Below are 8,998 nucleotides of genomic sequence, written 5' to 3' on the forward strand. Positions count from 1 at the left end.
GTCCAGTGCAGTACAGAGGGATTGCTGCACTATCTGAGGTTCTGTCTTTTGGCTGAGATGTTAAATTTAGGCCCAGTCTGCCCTCTCAGGTGGCAGTAAATGATGCCATGGCACTATTTTGAAGAAGAACTGGAGAGGTTATTTCTGGTATCCTGGTCAATATTTAAGCCTCAACCAACATTGCTAAAACAGATTATCTGGTCATTATCACATTGTTGTTTGTGGGAGCTTGCTGTGTGTAAATTGGCTGCAGTGTTTCTTACTTTACAACAGTGACTACACTTCAAAAGTACTTCATTGGCTGTAAAACACTCTGGGATGTCCAAAGGTCATTAAAGGCACTATAGAAATGAAAGCTCTTTCTTTCTTTAATGTGATTGATTACCTTAGTCTAGATTTTTGTCCTTGCAAAAGACTTCAAAGGGACATGACCTTCAATTGCTGTGGGTTTCACTGAAACCTTTTAAGTAAGTAAAGGGTGGAAAACTTGGGAACTCTCCTGCATGATGGTGGGGGAGGAGGAAGAAGTTTCGCTCATGGCTCCCCTTCTGGGAAACTATTGTAAAAACACAACTGTTTCACTAATGTCCTTTAGGGAAGGAAACCTACCATCCTTATCTGGTCTGGCCTATAATGTGACTTTAGACCCACACCAATGTGGTTGACTCTTAACTGCCCTCTAAAGTAGCTGGCAGGCCACTCCCAAAGTGTTACACTGTGGTGGTCCAAGAAATAGGTCCACTGCCACCTTTTCAGGGCAACTGGGAACGGGCAACAAATGTCAGCCTTGCCAACAATGCCCACATCACGAGCATGAATCAAAAATGAAGCCCTTCATTTTAATAAATAACTGCCATCAGAAAAAGGGGTGAAATTGTGATGGAAACAAGTTCTGCCCCAAATTCTTTCATGGAGCAGTTTTTCTTCCCAACCTCCATCCTTGAGCTGTGCCTATGAGTTGATTTAATTGAAGTTTTGATAGATTGAATTGGGGAAAGATTATTTCCTGTGGCTGCAAATTGAGTGCCAAAGGGCAATCAATACAAACTTGTTACTCAGAGAGGTTAGGAGAAATGTCTTTACATAGAGCTTTCTTTGAGCAAGAAATGATTTGCCACACTGAGGCAGAGACCATTGCATCTTTTAATGAAAAATTGGATAAATATTTGAAGCTAAGGAAGATACAGGACAATGGGAGAGAAAGTGAGGCATCGGATTAGTTTTGAATTCCTGTGGGGAAAAGTATAGAAATGATGGGCTGAATGGCCTCCTTCTGTGCTGTAAACTTCTTTGCTGCTATAGTAACAACACCATATATTTATATAGCGCCTTTAACATAATAAAACTTCCCAAGGCACTTCACTGGAGCATTATAAAACTAGGTATGATACTGAGCCACATGAGTTATTAGGTCAGAGTTTGGGGCCTAGGCAACTGAAGGTGTGACCATCAGGTGCAGCGATTAAAATCAGGGATGCACAAAGGGCCAGAATTAGAGGAGCACAGATATCTAAGTGTCTAGTAATATTACAGTAATATAGTGTCATGCAGGCCCTCACCTGCCAAGAATGAGGTACATTAATTTTGCCACATGAACATTGATTTTTAAACTGTTACTGGGGTAAAGAAAGAACTTGCTTTCAAAAAAAACACCAGACCCTTGACTGGAAAGACATTTGCATATTTACAGACAGTGCTTAAAAGGGATAAAAGACCATTTCCTGACACATTCAGTCCACAATGGACTTTTGATTACCAGACGTTGAGGGTGGAAGAGCTCGCATTCCAGGTTAACTGCTAAGATGGCCGAATGCACAAACAGACCTGGTCAGACCAGTTTAGTCACATGACTAACTGGCTGTTGGGGTTTTTTGGATTTGAACTTGCCACAGAGTTTTAAACAGGCAGAAAGCTATTTGCTCCTGGACTGCTCGCCGCAGCCTCTCCTGTCTGCTCCCATCTCTTTCTCATGGAACTAAAAACCACTGAAGACATATGAACACCAAGAGAGAAAAGTCTCCTACAGTGAACAAGGTTTAAGAAGAATACTGGGCCCCAATGAAAAGCAAGATCTACCTAAAAGCAAGGACTACGGTGAGCTCAAAGCACAGTCACAAAATTCCCTCTTCGGAAATTGCCTCAAACCTCTCCACTATTTTTCTTCTGCTCTTTTCTGTCTTTATTTGCATGTGCGTATTGCATATACATGCTAGCGTGGGGCACGGCGTGTACCCGTAGGTGTTAACCGAATTAGAGTTTAAGCTTAAGTTTTAATAAATTTCACTTTTCTTCTTTATACCTAAGAAAGCCTGTTTGTGCTGGTTTCTTTGCCTTATAATTGGAAAGCGGTGAACAAGGGTTCACCAAGGGGGAGCTCATAACACAGTGGGTTTGAAACAAAACTCAGTTACAGTAAGACCAGGTGAAAGCTGAAAAAGACCCCTAGACACCTTTCTCACCTGGTTGCAACAATAGCTACAGAAATGTCAGCAGCAGTTTGATTATCGTGCAGCCAACCTGCAGTTTGATGGGCTAAAATATATTTTAAAAAGAGACAAGCTGAACACTTTCTGCTTGCACTGCCTTTCCCTTCTCCTCTTCTTTCTAATTGTTAACTTAAGAAAGATTTGTATTTATATTTGTATTTATTTAACACTTAATCATGTCTCAGAAACTTCCCAGCCAATGAATTACTTTGAGGACCAGGGTCTGTAATATAAGCAAGCACATCAGGTGTTTGCTGTTCTCTTCCACAGCAAATGAAATGAATGACAAGATCATCCTGTCCTTTTGGTGGCATTGGTTGAGGGAGAGATGTTGGCCAGGACGCTGGGCGAACTCCCTGCTCTTCCTCTAATAGTGCCATGGGATCTTTAACATCCACCTGAACCACTGTAACAAGCAGGTGTCGCTCATTTTAACATCTCGTCTGAAAGATGGTATCTCCCTCAATGCAGTGTCCCTTCAGGAATATGTTATCCTGGGTTATTTTCTCGAGTTCTCTCATTAATTTCTAACTTTTTGTGCCTTTTATTTAATTTGTTAAATGATGAAAATTTAAATGCCCGATCTGCTCTGGCTTCAGGGTTCCATTGACTGTTTTGGTGATAGGTACCGCAGCAGTGAAACTCTTTGCCTTGAAACGAACTCCAAGCCTGGTTTTGTGTCCTAGAAAGACTCTGGATATGAAAAATTGATGCACCTGGTCAACCATTCCAAACCTGCAGCTCTCCGGTTCATTGAGCCATCACACCAGTTACCCCAGCAACGTACTTCCACCAACGTGGGATAACAGTCCTCCAAGAGTTAAATAATATAGATTAGAGCGTTTGTTAGATAAGGAACACTCCTGACTCTTTCCAAGTTCAATAATGAAGACTGAACTTTAGATGGCAATAGAGTTAGGTGCTTCCTCCATCACTTAACTTGCTGACTTAGGAACCTTACTGACATCTTGTGGCACATTATGGAAAAGCATTTTAAAACTGATCATTTACCCGCCCTTGCTGCGTAATCCTTGATACTGTTACCTAACAAAAATCTATCGATCTCAGTCTTAAAAGCTCCAATTGTTCCCCCAGCAACCACAGCCTTTTTTGGGGAAGAGAGTTCCAGAATTCCACAACTCTTTGTGTGAAAAAGTGCTTCCTGATTTCGTTCCTGAGTGGCCTAGCTTGAATTTTAAAATGATGTCCCCTTGTTTTTGATTCCCTCACCAGGGGAAAGTTTTTTTGTATCTACCCTATTGATCTTTTTAACATTGATCAGATCATTTGTCCATCTCCTATACTCAAGGGAATACAAGCCAAGTTTGTGCAACATGGCCTTAGAATTTAACCCTCTAAGTCCCAGTATCATTCAGAATAATTATTAAAATCAGAGATTAAGTAAATTTGTTCGTGATCCTAACACAATTCTATTTCTTTTGTCACATAGAAAGCTATCGGTGCCCTTCAGCATCCCCAAACCAATCTACTGAAGAGTTTTTGTTTATCCCAATATAGATCAACTACTTTCTCCTTCTAGGGATCTATCCCACTTATTAATGTACCTCCAAATCTGGACAAAGGTGTTTAATCAGTAAAACCCACATCCCACACCAGCACAAAACATCAATCCACTCAGGACTAGAAGGCAAAGGCTTGAACAGTTTTCTGCAATGGAAGAGAATGAAACCCATTCTACCCTACAGGTCACTTTACTGAGCCTATCTGGCTGGACAACAATCAACAGTGTCCTGGAGCAATGTGGGTCTATTTGGCTCAGGTATCATTATTCAGATACATTGTAGGTGTCAGCCATGGCTCAGTGCTAGCACTGTTTAAGAAATTTAAGAGAGGGAAACCAGGGAAATATAGACAAGTTATACCGAACATCTGTTGTCGAGAAATTATTAGATTTCATAATGAAGGATAGAGTGAATGAGCATGTTGAAAATTTTCATCTGATAAGAGAGAGCCAGCATGGAATTGTGAAGTATAGCTCATGACAGATGAACCTGATTGAATTTTTTGAAGAGGTGATTAAAGTAGTCTACAGAGGAATGTCTGTGGATGTTATTTATACAGACTTCCAGAAGGCATTTGATAAATTCCCTCAAAAGATGCTGTTAGCTAAAGTTGGAACTCAAGGAATTGGAGGCAAATTATTGACCTGATTCAGAAATTGGCTGAATAGCAGGAGACAGAGAGTATGGATAATGGGCAGGTATTCTAAAGGGCAGGTTGTAATTAATGGTGCCCCACAAGGATCTGTGTTGGGGCCTCAACTATTCACGGTATTAATTAAGGACCTAAATGATGGGATAGAAAGCCACATATTCAAGTTTGCCAATGACACAAAGACATTGTAAGCAGTGTAGATGGCAGCATAAAATTAGAAAGAGATACCAATAGACTAGGGGGGCAGTTATCTCAGTTGGCGAGACTGTGTTACAGGAAAAACGCCAACAGTGCTGGTTCAATCCCTGTACTGGCTGTGGTAGTTCATGGAGGCTTGCTTCCGAGCCTTGCCCCACGCTTGCAACTACGTACATATTCTGCCCAATATCAACCCTATATTACATTATACTGCATCAACTGTCTCTCTCTAATGGAAAGAGATGCCTCTGGCCATTTGGGTCTATGGCTAGAACAACAAAATTGATAGATTAAGTGAATGGGCAAAACTGTGGCGAATGGATTTCAATGTAGGTAAATCATCCTTTTTGGACTTATAAAGGATAGAACAGGGTACTTTCTAAATGGTGAAAGGTTAGAAAGAGTGGAGGTCCAAAGGGATTTGGGGTATAGGTACATATACCATTAAAATGTCATGAACAGGTACATAAAATAATCAAAAAGGCTAATAAAATACTGCCTTTGTGTCTAGAGGACTAGAATATAAATGAGTAGAAGTTATGCTACAGTTATACAAAGCCAGGTTAGACCACACCTGGATTACTGTAAGCAGTTCTGGGCATCAGACCTCAGGAAGGATACATTAACCTTGGAGGAGTGCAGCATAGATCTACCAAAATGAGACCTGGATTCCATATGTAAAATTATGAGGAGAGATTACACAAACTAGGGTTGTTTTCCCTAGAATTTGGAAGGCATAAGGGGTGATTTGATTGAAGTTTTCAAGCTATTAAGGGCAACAGATAGGGAAGATAGAGAGAGATAATTCCTGCTGGTTGGGGAGTGTCGGGCTAGGGGACAGTCTAGAACTTAGACCCAGACCTTTCAGGAGTGAAAGTAGGAAACACTTCTTTACAGAAAGGGTGGCAGAAGTTTGGAACTCTCTTCTGCAAACAGAGATTGATGCAAGATCAATTATTGATTTTAAATTCGAGATTGATGGATTTTTGTTAACCAAAGATATTAAGGGATATATGGCAAAGGCTATATGGAGTTAGATCACAGATCAGCCATGATCTCACGAATGTTATTCCCCAATAATAGGGTGACAGGCTCGAGAGGTTAAATGGCTAACTTCCATCCCTATGTTCCTCTTGACTTTGAGTCAGAAAGTTATGGGTTCAAGCTGCACTCCGGAGATTTGAACACATAATCCAGGCTGACAATCCAGTGCTGTACTGAGGGAGTGCACTGTTGGAGAAGCCGTCTTTTGGATAAGATGTTAAACCAAGGCCCAAGAAGATCCCATAGCACTATTTTGAATAAAAGCAGGGGAGTCCTGGCGAATATTAATCCTTCAGTCAACATCACGAAAACAGATAATCTGGTCATTATCAGTGTTGTTTATGGGAGCTTGCTGTGCACAAATTGGCTGCCATGATTCCTACATTACAACAGTGACTGTACTTCAAGAAGTACTTCATTGGCTGTGAAGCACTTTGATGTCCTGAGCTCAGAAAAACACTTTTTTATTCTTTCATGGGACGTGGGCATTGCTGGCAAGGTCACCATTTGTGACCCATCCCTAATTTCCCTTGACAACTGAGTGGCTTGCTAGGCCATTTCAGAGGACAGTTGGGAGTCAACCACTTTGCTGTGGGTCTGGAGTCATATGCGAACCAGGTGGGTTTTTAACTATAACAATCAATGATAGTTTCATGGCACCATTACTGAGACTAGCTTTCAATTCAACACTTTTTACAGTTGAACTGATTAACCGAATTTAAATTTCAACAGCTACCATGGTAAGATTTGAACCCATGCCTCCAGGGCATTAGCCTGAGCCACTGGATTATCAGCTCAGTGATATTACCACTACACCACCATCTGCTTTCTTTCCAGTTATTGCTAGAAAATAGCATTCATTTCAGCTCCCAGGGATGGGTTCAAGGTAGTGAACTGAAGGAATGAATCAGTCATTTGCTGTAGAACCTACTCAATGTTGAACCCATTGATTTTAGTAGCGGGTTGTTTACGGGAATGAGTGATCCAGGCCATGGAGGTGCAAATTACCTCCACTGAGTCCGTCACTTGTGTTACGACCGAGGCAGGAGCAATGCACTGTCAATTCAGTCCCAATACTCCAAAGGTTACAGTATATTATTAAAGTTTTCCCACCTAACCAGAAAACAGCCAAATTAAACACTTTATTAACTCCCCACCCCAGAATAAAATACACTAAGGTATCTTTAGATCACAACAAATTAACTATTTATTAATAAACTAAATCTTAACACTATTAGGATAAATTTATGTCTAAAGACCTTATAATGTCTTATTTATCCTATTCCCATACACTCACACATGCATTCAAAAACGAACAATGGTTAACCGGTTTTTAAAAAAAATTGTGTTTCTTAGGACTAAAATAAGTAGCTGGGTTGTAAGTCCTGGTGGGGTAACATTCTCAGTTGATGAGGTGTCCCAGAGTAGTGTAATCAGATGCCACTCAAAGTCTCCAGGCGAATTCGACGAAACAGTCTTATCAAGTATTTCAGCTGCAGCAGGTGTCACAAAGTTCTTTCAATTCTTTCAGCAATAGGTCTACTTGGATTTTAAGATCGGCAGTCACTTGGTCGAAACTTTACTGAGAATTTCAGCAAACACAAATAGGCAATAGAGAGAGTCACTTCTGTAACAAACTTCTTAGAGATTCGAAGTAAAACGGATTTACTACCTCCAACAATGCAAATTGTTATTTTTCAGGGTTTTTTTCCTCCTTAGGCAAACACAGTCTGAGCTCAATGTAGATTTTCTGCTGAGAAATAGACAGCTTCTTTTTTTCAGTGTATAATATGCTTCACTTTTCTCCAGTTCAAACCGGTTAAAGCCAGTCTTTACCCACATTTAAAAGTTACACTACACCACGTCACCTCCTCTCTGTCCTGCTGTGGCATTGGAAACAGGTGCAGCTGGCACACTGTGCCCCCTTAGTTTTTCAAGGCACTGTTATGACCAGGTGAGAAAAGTGTCCAGGGGTCCCTCTCAGCCTTCACCTGGTCTTATCGTAACAGGCTTTAATTTTAAAAACACCATGTTTTTTAGCTCCCCCTTGCTGAATTACTCTAATTCGGTTAACGCCTACCGATACACGACGCGCCCACTCTAGCATGCACACATGATACACACATGCAGATAGAGACAGAAAGAAAACAGAAGAAATAAAGTGGAAAAGTTTGAGGCAATATCTGAAGAGTTTTTGTTACGGTTCTTCGAGCTCACTGTAGAGTCCTTAATTGTAGGTAGATCTTGCTTTTCGTTGGGGCCCAGTATTCTTCTTAAACCTTGTTCACTGTAGGAGACTTTTCTCTCTTGAGGTTCATGTGGCTTCAGTGGATTCAGAGGCTTGTGAGAAAGAGATGGGAGCAGACAGGAGAGCGATCTTCTCAGTCCAGGAGCAAACAGACTTTTTGCCCAAACTGTTCGTACAAATTCAAAAAATTCAGGTTGTCCAGCAGGTTAGTCATGTGACTAGCTGGTTTGACCATGTCCATTTGTGTATTTGGCCATCTTAGCAGTCAACCTGGAATGCGAGCTCCCACATCTTCAACATCTGGCGATCAAAAATCCATTGTGGGTTGAATGTGTCAGGTAATGGCTGCTTTGTAATAAAAACAAGAAATGCTGGAAATACTCAGCAGGTCTGGCAGCATCTGTGGAGAGAGAAGCAGAGTTAACGTTTCAGGTCAGTGACCCTTCTTCAGAATTGACAAATATTAGAAATATGAAAGGTTATAAGCAAGTAAAGCGGGGATGGGTCAAGAGATAACAAAGGAGAAGGTGTAGATAGGATAAGGTCACAGAATAGCTGACAAGAAGATCATGGAGCAAAGGCAAACAATATGTTAATGGTGTGTTGAAAGACGAAGTATTGTACAGATAGGGTGTTAACGGATTGAAATTTGAACAGCCGCAAGTACAAACATGAAAATAAACAGTGGGTAAGCAAACTGAACAAACTAAGATGAAATAAAATAAAATAAACACAAAGAAATATATGAAAAAGAAAAAAGAAAAAATAACTAAAAATAAAAGTAAAATGGGGTGGCCCGTCATGCTCTGAAATTATTGAACTCAGTGTTCAGTCCGGCAGGCTGTAG

The sequence above is a fragment of the Heterodontus francisci genome, chromosome 26 (assembly GCF_036365525.1).
Source record: "Heterodontus francisci isolate sHetFra1 chromosome 26, sHetFra1.hap1, whole genome shotgun sequence".
Classification (NCBI taxonomy): Eukaryota; Metazoa; Chordata; class Chondrichthyes; order Heterodontiformes; family Heterodontidae; genus Heterodontus; species Heterodontus francisci.